We start from the raw sequence: 13,282 nt of genomic DNA, 5'->3' as shown, positions 1-13,282 counted from the left end.
AAGTGCACACATTTTATGTTTTCTTTTAGATGTTCCTAAAGGGTTAGCCACTTCAAAATCATCGATGTACAGACCCAGAGCGATTGTGAATTCATCACAACTAAGAAGTGCATTCTCTCTAAAGTTTGAGCCATCACTACATGTCCTATATTCATGTGGTTTATGTTCTTGTTTTGACATGGCCTTATCCAAAATGTCTTTCTTGTTTAACAGTTTTTGTAGCATCTGTAAGAGGGGAACATATGCTACTGTTTTTCTTATTTCTCAACAACAAACTCTATAGGCATTACCAGAGGAAAGTTGCGCATTACATATGATGCTCTCCTTTTACTAGTTGCAAGACATCCATTTTTTCCACATGATTTGGACAATATGTCAGTGTCTGCCACAGTCTCAACCACCTCTTTCAAAACTGACTCATCTACATCTCCAAAGTGTTTCTGAAGAACAGCCTTCACATTCTTTTGCAAAAGTGGCAGGGGCAACTGAACTATTTGACAAAGCTGTTGAATTACCTCCTGAACGGAGTTCTCTGGCATGTGAAGGATGGTTTGCACTTTAAAAAAAAGAGCTGCTAAATTATGTTCCAATTGTTCTCCTAAATCTTGAGATTGTGCTTCGCTTGCTTCTGCATTGATATCATCCTGGCCAAATTCACCTGGAAGCATCTTCTGCACAGCACATTCCTGAGTGTCAATTACACTGTCATCTGTTTCATTCTCATTACTCTCTATTCTCACTATTAACTCTGGTTTAAACATTCTCTCATTTTGATCTTGGTGATGCTTGCTTTTGAGTGCACTGAAGGTGGAATATACACTGCTTTCAAAGCTACAGCCTTGAAAATATTCAGTAATCTGACAGGGTTCAAGAAAATCACAAAGTTGACAGCGAAACTTAGCTTCAAATTTTCCCTCCGATTGCGGTTTGTCAGTTGCTGTATGAAAACGGGATAAGTGTATTTTAAGGCTATTGAAAGACTTAAAACTACATAAACATTCTTGATATAGGCATTGAAAAGGCTGGCTTCTTGCATAGCTCTCTTGTTTAAGTCTGTAATGTTTTAACAAGTATCCCCTTTTGTCACAAGCAAATATGCAATACTTACATTTCCAGATCATCTTGATTAACCTTGCTTTGAACTTGAATCTGCAGAGTAAAAAAAAAAAAAAAAAAAAAAAGATGGCTTTTTACATGACAAGATAACAAGAAAAAAATATACCCTTTGATCTGTTATCTACAAAATTGATATCCAAAATAAAGTACTGTCTAGCTATCCTTTTATTTATTTAGTACGTCATGAATAGACTAGCATTAACTGAAATGTATTAGCTAACACCACACTGATGAGCACGAGGTTGCATTTCAAGACAACTAACATTACATGAGCAAGTATTTCTTGGGCAGTCGAATTTCAATTTAAGCTATTTTGTTTAATACTTCACTCAGAAAGAAATGTAAAAACTTCTAAAAGGTTAATGATAAATTCGCGCTGTATTTAAGCCATGTTGAGCATTTCTAATATGGCAAAACACCAAGATGCAAAAACACTATTGAAAAAATATATCGTTTTACACAACAGACGACGTTCACGGTCATTTGTTTAATTAGAATCATTAATAAAAAAAAAGTTAAGCGTTAGATTTTAAATGTGCCAATCCCAAAGAGCATGTCGTAACATAGAACTTTATAAGTGTCGGTTGCGACTGATCGATACAACACGATGGCGAACGTTAACATGTAAACACAGCCTAAACTTACATTTAGTTTTACTGACTTGTGGCTAAATGTTATACATCTCATTTATCGATGTTTTATAATGTATTCGCTGTTTCAGACCAAAATGTAAAGTCCTACTCACCAGAAGACACTGATGAAAATGCGCGCTGTATCCATGTCTGATGTCAGTTCAAAGAGCCAATCATCATCTGCCTTGTATTGCGTTGCATTGAAAACAGACTAAAATAAGCTAAGTTAAGTACATTCAATTTAAACAATTTAATAGAATGAAAAGTATCATGCAAATCGTACAACAAACTTAAAACATGGAGTAATTGTGCAAACATTTTGGAGTTTATGTTTATTGTACCTAAGTAGTTTGAATTAAAACAATTTCAGGGATAACAGTGTAGGCTCATAAAATTAGCACAGAATCATTTCAGAATCAATCACCAAAAGAATCAGTTCTGCTTCACACTGAATCACACATGCGCAGTATCATCAGCTTCTCCGTTCTCAGTTCTCGAATCGGACGGGTCTGACAGAAACGGTTCTTAACGATTTTTAAAAATAAGAATATGTTTGGTGACTTAACTGAAATTAATGTTATTGAACATTAACTCAATAAACATGGATAGTAGCCTAGGCTGTTTAGTTTTCATTTATAACAGTAGAATAGGCTGCGATTAGAACAGTAGCCAAATATTACGAAAAAAATTACGGAAGATCACACACATCTCCTGCATCATAATTAAATTAACGTTAGGGTGACCATATGCGACCGTTCATACGGGACACGTCCCAGCCAGGATTTTAATATTGCCTAAAATATTCAGGTTTTGGCTATTTGCACTGTGCAGGTTGATCGTTGTGTAACATTCATGAGAGCTATAAAGAGCAGAGCAGATGGCTACTTATGCTTTTGAATCACTTTCACGTGTTTGTTCGTTCGTTTGACTTGAAGCATTGTGGCACACTTTTTTTGGGGGGGATTTGTGCGCAGCGATGCTTCAAGTCAATCAAACATGAGCGCATATTTGCATCGCTTTGATCTTTCCCGTCTTCCCCACGATTGGTCGATTATGTACAATACCTGCATGTTATTGGTTAAACTGCTCTGGATGTTTTAGGCATTATTAAAATCCTGGCTGGGACGTGTCCCATATGAACGGCGCATATGGTCACCCTAATTAACGTAAAACCTCTAATCTTTCACATGAAATGAGAGTTTCATTTAAAAAAAAAACAAGGCTCTCTGCATTAACAGTTGACAGTGTTGCGAGTGTGGGAACGAATGTCCCCAGCAGTACTGAAAAGTCTTTCACTGGGCACAGAGGTAGATTTTTGCCATTTTTTGCCCGCAGTGGAAATCGCTGCTGGTTTGTCTTCCACCACTGAAGAGGATCCTCTCTAAGAGGAATCAAAGGCTCACAGAAAAAAAACGCTTGTGACTGGCTGGCTCTGTATTGCTACGGTATAAATCGTCCCAGCCGCTCAAGATTCCTGAACAGTTTAGTTTAGAGTGAACTGTCGAGCCTTGTCCTTCCTCATGTAAACACCTTCACGCAATCAATGGCCGCGTAACGTCAACCAGTGTAGAGCAAGCCTAGGGTTCGGTTCAGTGAAAAAAACCCTAAGGTTCGGCCAAAACCGAACCCCGTCAAAAAGCCCAGTATTCGGTCGAATCCGAATCCTGGATTCGGTGCATCCCTAGTTTGAACTCAGAGGGAGTGTCAGCCACATTAAAAAAGTTAACAGCTTAAGTCATTTGTGGATTAATGTGTATTGGAGACGCAAACCATTTAAAACTATTCAGTTCAATTTGGTGAACTGGTTCACAAAGATCCGGTTACATCGAATGAACAAACCGGATATCACAAACTGCTTTGTTTTGAACTCTCTCACAACAGACATGGAAGAGAAGACAATGCTGAATAAAGTCATAGTTTTTTGCTATTTTTGGACCAAAATTTATTTTCGATGCTTCAAAAAATTATATATGACCCTCTGATGTCACATGGACTGCTTTGATGATGTTTTTCCTATCTTTCTGAGCATGGACAGTACACACAGTTTCAATGGTGGGACTGAGAGCTCTCGGACTAAATCTTAAATATCTTAAACTGTGTTCTGAAGTTAACTGAGATCTTATGGGTTTGGAACGACATGAGGGTGAGTTATTAATGACATAATTTAGATTTTTGGGTGAACTATCCCTTTAATGTCTTAATTTAGCCATTAATATGCTAAGATACAGAACAAACACAAATGTAAGGGCATCTCAAAAATTCTTTAGTGACCCCAAAACAGGCCCATGGAGTGGAATAGGGTCTGGAGACAGAGGTGAAACAGGGAGACATGGATGAGCCAGCAGAGCAGAAGACCACCAGAGCAGAGCAGGGAGAACTAAAGACCTCCACGGTGGAGCAGTAGACCTCTAGGGTGAAGCAGGAGACCCCCAAAGTGGAGTTGAATACTGTTCTTGTGGCTCTGTGGTAGACCATTGCATTAGCAAAGCAGACGATTCAGAGATTACCACCGTTGTTGCTACATGGCAGGCAGTTCTGAGATGGCATTTCTGGCAGTGACAGTGCAGGCTAACGGTTCTGGGGTTCTCTGATTGAGACAGAGAATACAAGGACAACCTCTGTGGTCCTATCAGAGCAGGCTGAGAGATTAGAAGCTGGGTCCAACAATACAGGACTGAGCTCTGGGGCTGGACTGGGCTCTGAAGTGGACTCATGGACTGGATTGGGTGACACTGCCACTAGAGGATCTTGAGTGAATGATGCCTCAGGAGAATCTAGAGTGGACGTTGCTTCCCTTAAAGGAAGTGTATGCCCCAGACACACAACATGGCAACTGCCATTAATGGAAGGATAGCAAAAGTTGAAAGAATCTCTGAGATATATATTTTGGATCCTCCAAACTGGATTACAGTCTCACTGGCCTAGAGACTGCCTTTTTTACTTCAAGTGCAACCTACATGATGGCTGGAAACACTGGTGTGGCATCCATGATGGCTAGAGACTCTGGCATAGAGGCCATGATAGCTGAGGATTCTGGCGTGGCAACCATTTTGTGAACAGGCTCTGGTGCAGTGAATGTTGTGAACTGGCTCTGGTGCAGCAGCCATTTTGTGAACTGGCTCTGGCGTGGGAACCACAGAACATTAAGATGCTGAAAGCACAGAACTAGCAAACATGATAACAGGAAATGCAGGTGAACATTGTGGGCCAAGCTCCTTGAGGGATCGATGTCATGAACTGCACAGAGACACGAAGGATGGAGAACCAAATGCAATTTATTGAAGGAGTAATCCACAAACAGGTCAAGGTCATACACAATCAGACAATCCAAATCAATGACAGAGCTCAGGGCTGAATAAAAAAAAAAAAAAAAAATCCAGAGAAGCAGGCAAATAATCAAACCAGGAAACAAGGCTTAGAAATAAGCCTGGTTTGATAATGTTTCTTTTTGCATACATCACGAGACCACAGCACATTACATTCTCACACATACCTTTAGGACGCCATTACTGACTTTTGAATAGTACCGTACTTCATTTTGTATATTTGTCTTATCTAAATAAAACGTTTCTTTACGAATTGGCTCTCTTATGTCCCAGTTTTTGTTGCATCCCCTTTTGAGTCACGGGGCGTAACACATGGGGGCTCGTCCGTTCTTAGGCTAATTCTATGCCTTATTTGAATATGTTTGGTTTTTGGATTTTTTTGTTGTTTCCTATTCCTATATTATACATGCAAGACTTAGCCATGAAAGACATAGATGCTGCGTCTGAAAGCTTCAAAATGCTGTCTTCGGAAACAGCATTCCAAAGCAGGAAGGCATCAAGGCATGTCCGAATCTAAATTCTGCTTTACTTCCTGTCACTGGAGGTACCTTCTTCTGAGAAAATTTTGAAGGCAGCATAGATGTATCCTTCACTGCCTTTGATATCTCACATTCCTGTCCATTCCATTCCGTGACTGTAACGCGTCTGGAAGTTCTGTTTGGTGGTCAGTTTTTATCTAAATGTATATTTCTGACTAAATGTTTGCACTTTTGCCAAAAGTGGTTATTGGTTATTTGTAGCCAAAAATCAGTATTACAGTAACTGAATATTTGTTTATTAGTCACCAAAATTCACGACCTGGGTATTCATTTGGTTTTTTTCCAGTAGAAGATGGATGACTCCGCCCCCCCCCGTAACCTGGTTGCATCCGTGACACCTGTGCCCAATTTCCCTTGCCTCTTTAAGGGAAGCAAGCTCGATGGCAGAGGGTGCGGATGGCCAACTTGATTGCTTTTCGTTATGGTTTGATAATGTTTCTTTTTGCATACATCACGAGACCACAGCACATTACATTTTCACACATACCCTTATGACACTATTACTGACTTTTGAATACTACAATACTTCGTTTTGTATATTTGTCTTATCTAAATAAAACATTTCTTTACGAATTGGCTCTCTTATGTCCCAGTTTTTGTTGCGTCCCCTTTTGAGTCACGGGGCATAACATAGTTCATTAAACAATTACGCTGCCTCAGAAGCCTGTCTTAAATCAGGTTCATGAGGTGCCTTCATGCAAAAATGCTGCCTGCAAAGTCATTACCTAATAGGGTAGGGTGACCATACGAGCCATTTTCCCAGGATGCATCCTTGTCAGGATTTCTATATTGCCTAAAATATCCAGGTTTTGGCTGTTTGCACTGTGCAGATCGATCTTTGTATGACATTCATAAGAGCTATAAAGAGCAGAGCAGATGGCTCCTTATGCTTTCGAATTACTCTCATGGTACTTTGGTGTCATACAATGATCAGTGAGTAGCAACGCTTCAAGTTGAACGAACAAACAAACACCTAACATCTACGTATATTTGCATTGCTTTGATCGTTCTCTGTAGATCTCACCTTCTCACACAACACGATTGGTCAATTAAGTACAATACCTGCATGTTATTGGTCATAATACGTTGGATGTTTTAGGCAATATAGAAATCCTGGCAAGGGAAAATGGCTCATATGGTCACATCATACGGCAGAGAGGCAGCAGGTCAGGATCCTCAAATCTGGAACTCGAGATCCACTTTCCTGCAGAGTTTGGCTCTAACCTTAATCAAACACACTTGAGCATGCTTATCAATGTATTTGGGATCATAAGAAAATCACAGGCAGGTGGCTTTGATCAGGGTTGGAGCCAAACTCTGCAGTGCAGTGGACCTCCAGGGCAAGATTAGAGGAAGGGGGGCCTAGGCTTTCGGACTCTAACAGGGTTAATGAGACAGGAGAATGTAATCAGGGATGATTAGTCCAGGAAAATGATTATGTGAGATAATGTCCATGACATACTGGCAACTGAATGGTATGGAGTGCCCTCTAGGGACTATTAAGGGCACTCAAGCTGGTGATTGTGACATTAAGACTTTACAATTGTATTTATATTCATTCAGAAAGAACACATTAAAAAAGTAAGTTAATAAAATGATTTACAAAGCTTTTAAACATGTTGGTGATATTCAGTGCTATAGCCTTGGTGTTGAGGTTCACAAAGCAAGCAGCAATACATCCACACTAGCTACTCAACTTTCCTTGAAATGCTCAAACTTTGTTACAAATGTCACTTTCTCAATATATACTATGTACACATGTATAAACATACACACACACAATTTGCTCAGTGCATAAAAAAAAGTGTTCGTCGGATAAGTTGGCATTTGTATTGTAAACAGTTTATTTATATAATAATTAGTGGATACTTTTATTTTTTAGAAAGTGACTAATATTTTATATGTAGATCAATTTCTCCTCTCTAAACTGTTACTCAAACATGTTTTGGCACAGCTGATGCGTGAATATGATGTATCACAACACTACTGAGACTTGAGGATAAGCGGGGGGTTAAAGTCCTTAATGTCGATCACAGATCAAATAATTCTCAGTCAACTATGCATTTTACTCAAATATTTGGTGTAGGACATTAAATGCGCCTTTTGTAGATTTTTAAACCAACATATGTATGTTTATATATATATATATATATATATATATATATATATATATATATATATATATTAGCAGTAACTGTAAAGCGACTATTGTAATGGCTAAATACAATGCAAGAAAATACATTAATTACTAAGAACAGTTAAAATATACTTTTCATTTAGTGATTTTAATGCTTTAAAGGGCAATTTTAGATTGTAATGTTCCATTGTTCTGCTATCTTTTCTGCTAACCATAACAGGTACAGCTGTCATAAAACCAGAGAGAAAAGCTGCATGGTTATAATATTGTGTAAGAGAGTCAGTGGTAATATCATTGTGTTCCTATTGATCAGTGTTAGAGGAACTCCACTTAGTCTGACAGTTAGTCTGCCTCAAACCAGGTTAGTTTCCCAGCATAAGTTGCCACAGTGACTGAGGTTGAACTATGTTAAATTTGCTTTATGGAACCACATCATTTGACAATGAGTCAGACTAACTGAAATAAGCTTGGCCTATTACCTATTTGGTAAACTTGTTTTTTGAAACCAGTCTCGAGGTGTCAGAAGTCAGAAGACATGTAAGTTAATTTATGATTTGCTGTCTGTCTGAACCAAATAAATAAAAGCAATCCTATTTATTCCCTTGCATTGGATTGCATTGTGTTGAATCTATTAGAATCAAAATTGGATGCATTGCATTGTAATAGGTGAATCGTTTTGCATCGCAATGGTAGCTGCTTCATATGTATCTTCAGTGTAACGTCAGTCACGGTGCCAGAATTTTTCCTTTACCAGTGGTAAGGGTGGACTAGACCAATATGTGGGGGTGCTAAAGAAATTATATTGATGATGTCAGAGTTACTTCATAAAGAAATGAGGTTAGCCCTCCCTAGCCCTGGTGTAACGGCTTCACTTTATATCCTATCGTTGGCTATACATCGAGATGTGTATCGCATCGGCCTCAGTTAAGGAGATGCACATCCCTTATATATATATATATATATATATATATATATTAGAGGTGGGCATAGATTCATTTTTTTAATCTAGAGTAATCTCACTGTGTTCTTGAAATTATTATTAAATTATTAATGAGATTAATCTAGATTAAAATGGTTCATTGCCGATGGCATTCAGAATATGTGTGTTACCCAAATAAAATTGACAAACAGTAAGTCTTTGAGAAGGGGTTTATCAAGCTAGATGGTGCATTAGAACATCGAGTCCGTGCTACACCACATACGTAACGCACACGGACTGCATACGCACTGCAGACGGAGTATGTGTGAAAGAGGGCATGAGCAGGGCTGTAGCTGGGGTCAGCGGGGACCTGGTGAAGGTTGTACCAGTGGGCCCTGTTTGAAATTGTTTAATTTGTATGTTCGTTAATTTTTATTTATTTGTGCTATTTACACAATGTTTAAGTTTTTTGTAGGTGTCAAGGTAAAGAAACCAAATAATTAAATGTATATATATATATATATATATATATATATATATATATATATATATATATATATATATATATATATATATGTATATATATATATATATGTATGTATATAAATAAATATCTGGTGTGTGTAGTTTTAACAGTAAAACCAAAAATTATTCAAAGTAGTCAAGAGCAGTGAGTGATTTTCATTTTCATTTTCTTGGATTAACATTACAGCAGCCAGTAGCTAAATTAGGCGCGGTCACTTTAAGAGACGATGAACGCATCCAATATAATACAAATCCCATTTTTTCATCAACTGTTTACTTTCACTTAAGAAATAACTGACAGTTTTAATCGAGCATAATTTCCAAGGTGGATATTTTTACATATTTTGTATGTATTTGTCGGCACAAGAGCAAAAATAGGCAAATTCGATGTTGAAGTGTTTTGAGACCCCTTTCTCTGCATGAGCCCTGTACACCAGAACACCACAAGTACTGAATTGGGCTCTTTCACATCTTTTTGTTTGTTGAAACTGTGATTTATATTTGTTCGTTCAGGTGTAGGAGGGACTTTGAGGAGTACTTTGCAGAAGAGAGCTCGGTTCAGTGTCGCTGTCCGTGAGATGTGGCTCTCTCTCTCACTCTCTCTCCCTTCGCACCGAACACAGCGCGCAGTAACCAGCTCTGTTCAGCTTTTCCACATCTTGTGTTTGGATGCTTTAATGTTTAAATCGACAACCGGTACGGCTTAAAAAGACGTGAAAAAGATACTCTTTCATGACGATGCGCAGCAGTGACCCGTAAACTGTCCTGAGCATCTTTTTAGGCTGGCCTCAGCCAGTCGGTTATATAAAATATCAAGGTGAAAGTCATCATAGCTTGCTTAGTATAGACCCAGCTCCCAACTCGACTTTGAGAATAGATTAACGGCGATATTTTTTTATTGCCCGTTAAGAGTCGCGCGTTAACGCCAATAACGGCCCACCACTAATATATATATATATACACTTTCTTTTTCATGGTTTGGTTCGGTACGGTTCGGTACATTTTAGATACAGCAAAAATTAAAAACATCTCAACTTTTCAGAATGCCGCAAGTGCACCACGGGTCATGTGACAAGAACTAACCAATCAGCTTCATCCTTTCCCGTAACAACGTTGAAAGCTCAGCCAAGATGAAGGAACAGCTGATCATAGTTGTATATGGATTGCAATTTTGAAATAAATTTAATAGCAGAGCTAACCTACTGCAAGCGATTTTTAGAGCTGCAAATCCATTTATCCTTTGCTGAAATTTCCGCTTCTTCATGGAGAGAGCACGTCATGGTTGCTTAGCAAAGGCAGACGCCTCAGGGGCGCAACTGCCCGAGCGCTTTGGAAAGGAGGAGAAAGACGTGCCTAGCGTTTTCCACGCGTTTTTAGGCGCGATATGTGAATGGCCCCTAAGGCGCTTGCTCACTCAGCACGCGCTGAAGGCTCGTTGCAAAATGTCTAATGCATTTAACAGACCAGAAATAGAAGATCCTCCAATAACCAACAGGTCTGGTGTTTGGGTGCACTTTGGATTCCCTGTAAGCTATAATGGTGATGATAGAATGAATGGTAAATAGTAAGGTCTCATATCCGCGGCTATAACATAAATGAGGCCTACCAATCGCTGCGGTGATGTCTTTTGCCATGTTTGAATCCGCTGGAAATGTCTGCCTAAATGCTGCGGGGATAGTTTGTTGTGTGTATGTTTCTCCTTTTTTTCGTCTTTTCCAAGATACTGACACAATAAGGTGATGTCGGCGTAAATGAGTTTACATGTTTTAAGAATTCCCGCTGGTGTACCCTAATGTCATGTAGATGCGACATATCGTTGTTTTTTTACCCACCACTCTCTTGCCTTCACCATTATAGCTTACAGGGAATCCAAAGTGCACCCAAACACCAGACCTGTTGGTTATTGGAGGATCTTCTATTTCTGGCCTGTTAAACGCATTGGCCACCGCGTACCGTGCAAGAACTGCTCGCTCACTCAGCGCATACTGAGTGAGCGAGTGCCTGACTGAGTAGCCTAACATAAACATATAAGTTGGTGTTTTTTTTCTTCTTCGGGGGTATCAGGGGCGTTGCCTGTTACGTCGTTTGGGTTATTGGGCTACCTTGTTGAACGCATATCATTATATTTCACTTTCTTTTTTTTTTTTCAAATATTTAGTCAAACGAACCGTTCGGTACATAATGCGTACCGTGTACCGAACCGAAAGCCTCGTACCGAACGGTTCAATACGAATACGCGTATCGTTACACCCCTAATATATATATATATATATATATATATATATATATATATATATATATATATATATATATATATATATATATATATATATATATATATATACAGTACAGACCAAAAGTTTGGACACACCTTCTTATTCAAAGAGTTTTCTTTATTTTCATGACTATGAAAATTGTAGAGTCATACTGAAGCCATCAAGGGCTATTTGACCAAGAAGGAGAGTGATGGGCTGCTGCGCCAGATGACCTGGCCTCCACAGTCACCGGCCCTGAACCCAATCGAGAAGCATCTCTCGGGGAACTCCTTCAAGACTGTTGGAAGACCATTTCAGGTGACTACCTCTTGAAGCTCATCAAGAGAATGCCAAGAGTGTGGAAAGCAGTAATCAAAGCAAAAGGTGGCTACTTTGAAGAACCTAGAATATGACATATTTTCAGTTGTTTCACACTATTTTGTTATGTATATAATTCCATATATAATTCCACGTTAATTCATAGTTTTGATGCCTTCAGTGTGAATCTACAATTTTCACAGTCATGAAAATAAATAAAACACTTTGAATGAGAAGGTGTCTCCAAACATTTGGTCTGTACTGTATATATATATATATATATATATATATATATATATATATATATACATATCTCCTCACAACAGCTACAATGCAAATACTGAACCTCATTTTAAATAACACAAAAAAAAAAAATCAATTGTGGGAAAATTACAAATGAACAGAACAGACACATCCTCTTCATTTAATGACTCATATCTTAAACAGTAAGTCAAAGGACAAATGACAAAGTGCTTTAAACTGGTTTTACTACATGTTTGATTTTAGTCAGTCTCTTTAGTTTCACTGTGCGTGAGAAAGCTTTTACACTCTGTATATCGGAAAATTTGTCATTTGTGTGGGTGTTGTTGTTCTGCCTCTCTCGCTCTTAAAATAGAATGTGGCTTCACCAAACACAATGTACTGTAGAGCTCATGTACAGCTCTCTATATATACAAACTGAGGTATGCTCACAGAATTACTGCAAGCTTCATTTTTATTATTTAAATTGCATGGTTCTTGAAAGCAAGAAAGCAATATTCCCTTTTTTTTTTTTTCTCAAGACTGCACTTGTAGTATAATGTTAAAATAAACACACACACACATATAATATAATATAATATAATATAATATAATATAATATAATATAATATAATATAATATAATATACTGCTGTTCAAAAGTTTGGGATCATTAAACTGCAAAGACTAAAATCTCGAACCCAAAGAGATATTCTTTATAAAAGTTAAGACTTGTTAAGACCCCCCCCCCCCCCCCCCCCCCCCAAAGTCTAAGAATTGCAACAAAATGCATAAAAAAACAGTTAAAGTCATAATAATCTGGGATAAGCCATTCACTCTTGTTGAATGCAAATGCCGTATGCTGGAATATGAGCAGTCATGTATTCTGTCCTTTTGCTTATAGGGCGCGTGCACAGGTGAGACCTGAACAGCACACGTTAATATCTGTGTCTAAAATAAACTAATTTTAGCCTTGCCAGTATACTGTAAATATTTAACAGTCAGATGATTCAAGCTCGAGCACACAGTGAGAGGATTTGTGCGTGCGCTCATCTGAAGCGTGCAAATATTAAGCTCTCTTTGAAGTATTGTGTTTGAATGGAAAATTCACATTAAATTAGGTCAAAATGGCCATCTTGGTAAGTATCCTATTACAGACACATTCCGACTGAATGTACTGTATCAGGGACAGCACGTTTTTAAAATATTAATCATACAGCAACAAGGAAATCTTTCACTGCTCTTGACTGAATAGCATTTGAAACTTTAATAAAGT

Source organism: Carassius gibelio, chromosome B18 (assembly GCF_023724105.1).
Source record: "Carassius gibelio isolate Cgi1373 ecotype wild population from Czech Republic chromosome B18, carGib1.2-hapl.c, whole genome shotgun sequence".
NCBI lineage: Eukaryota > Metazoa > Chordata > Actinopteri > Cypriniformes > Cyprinidae > Carassius > Carassius gibelio.
The sequence above is the reverse complement of the archived record's forward strand: the minus strand, read 5'-3'. Positions refer to the sequence as shown.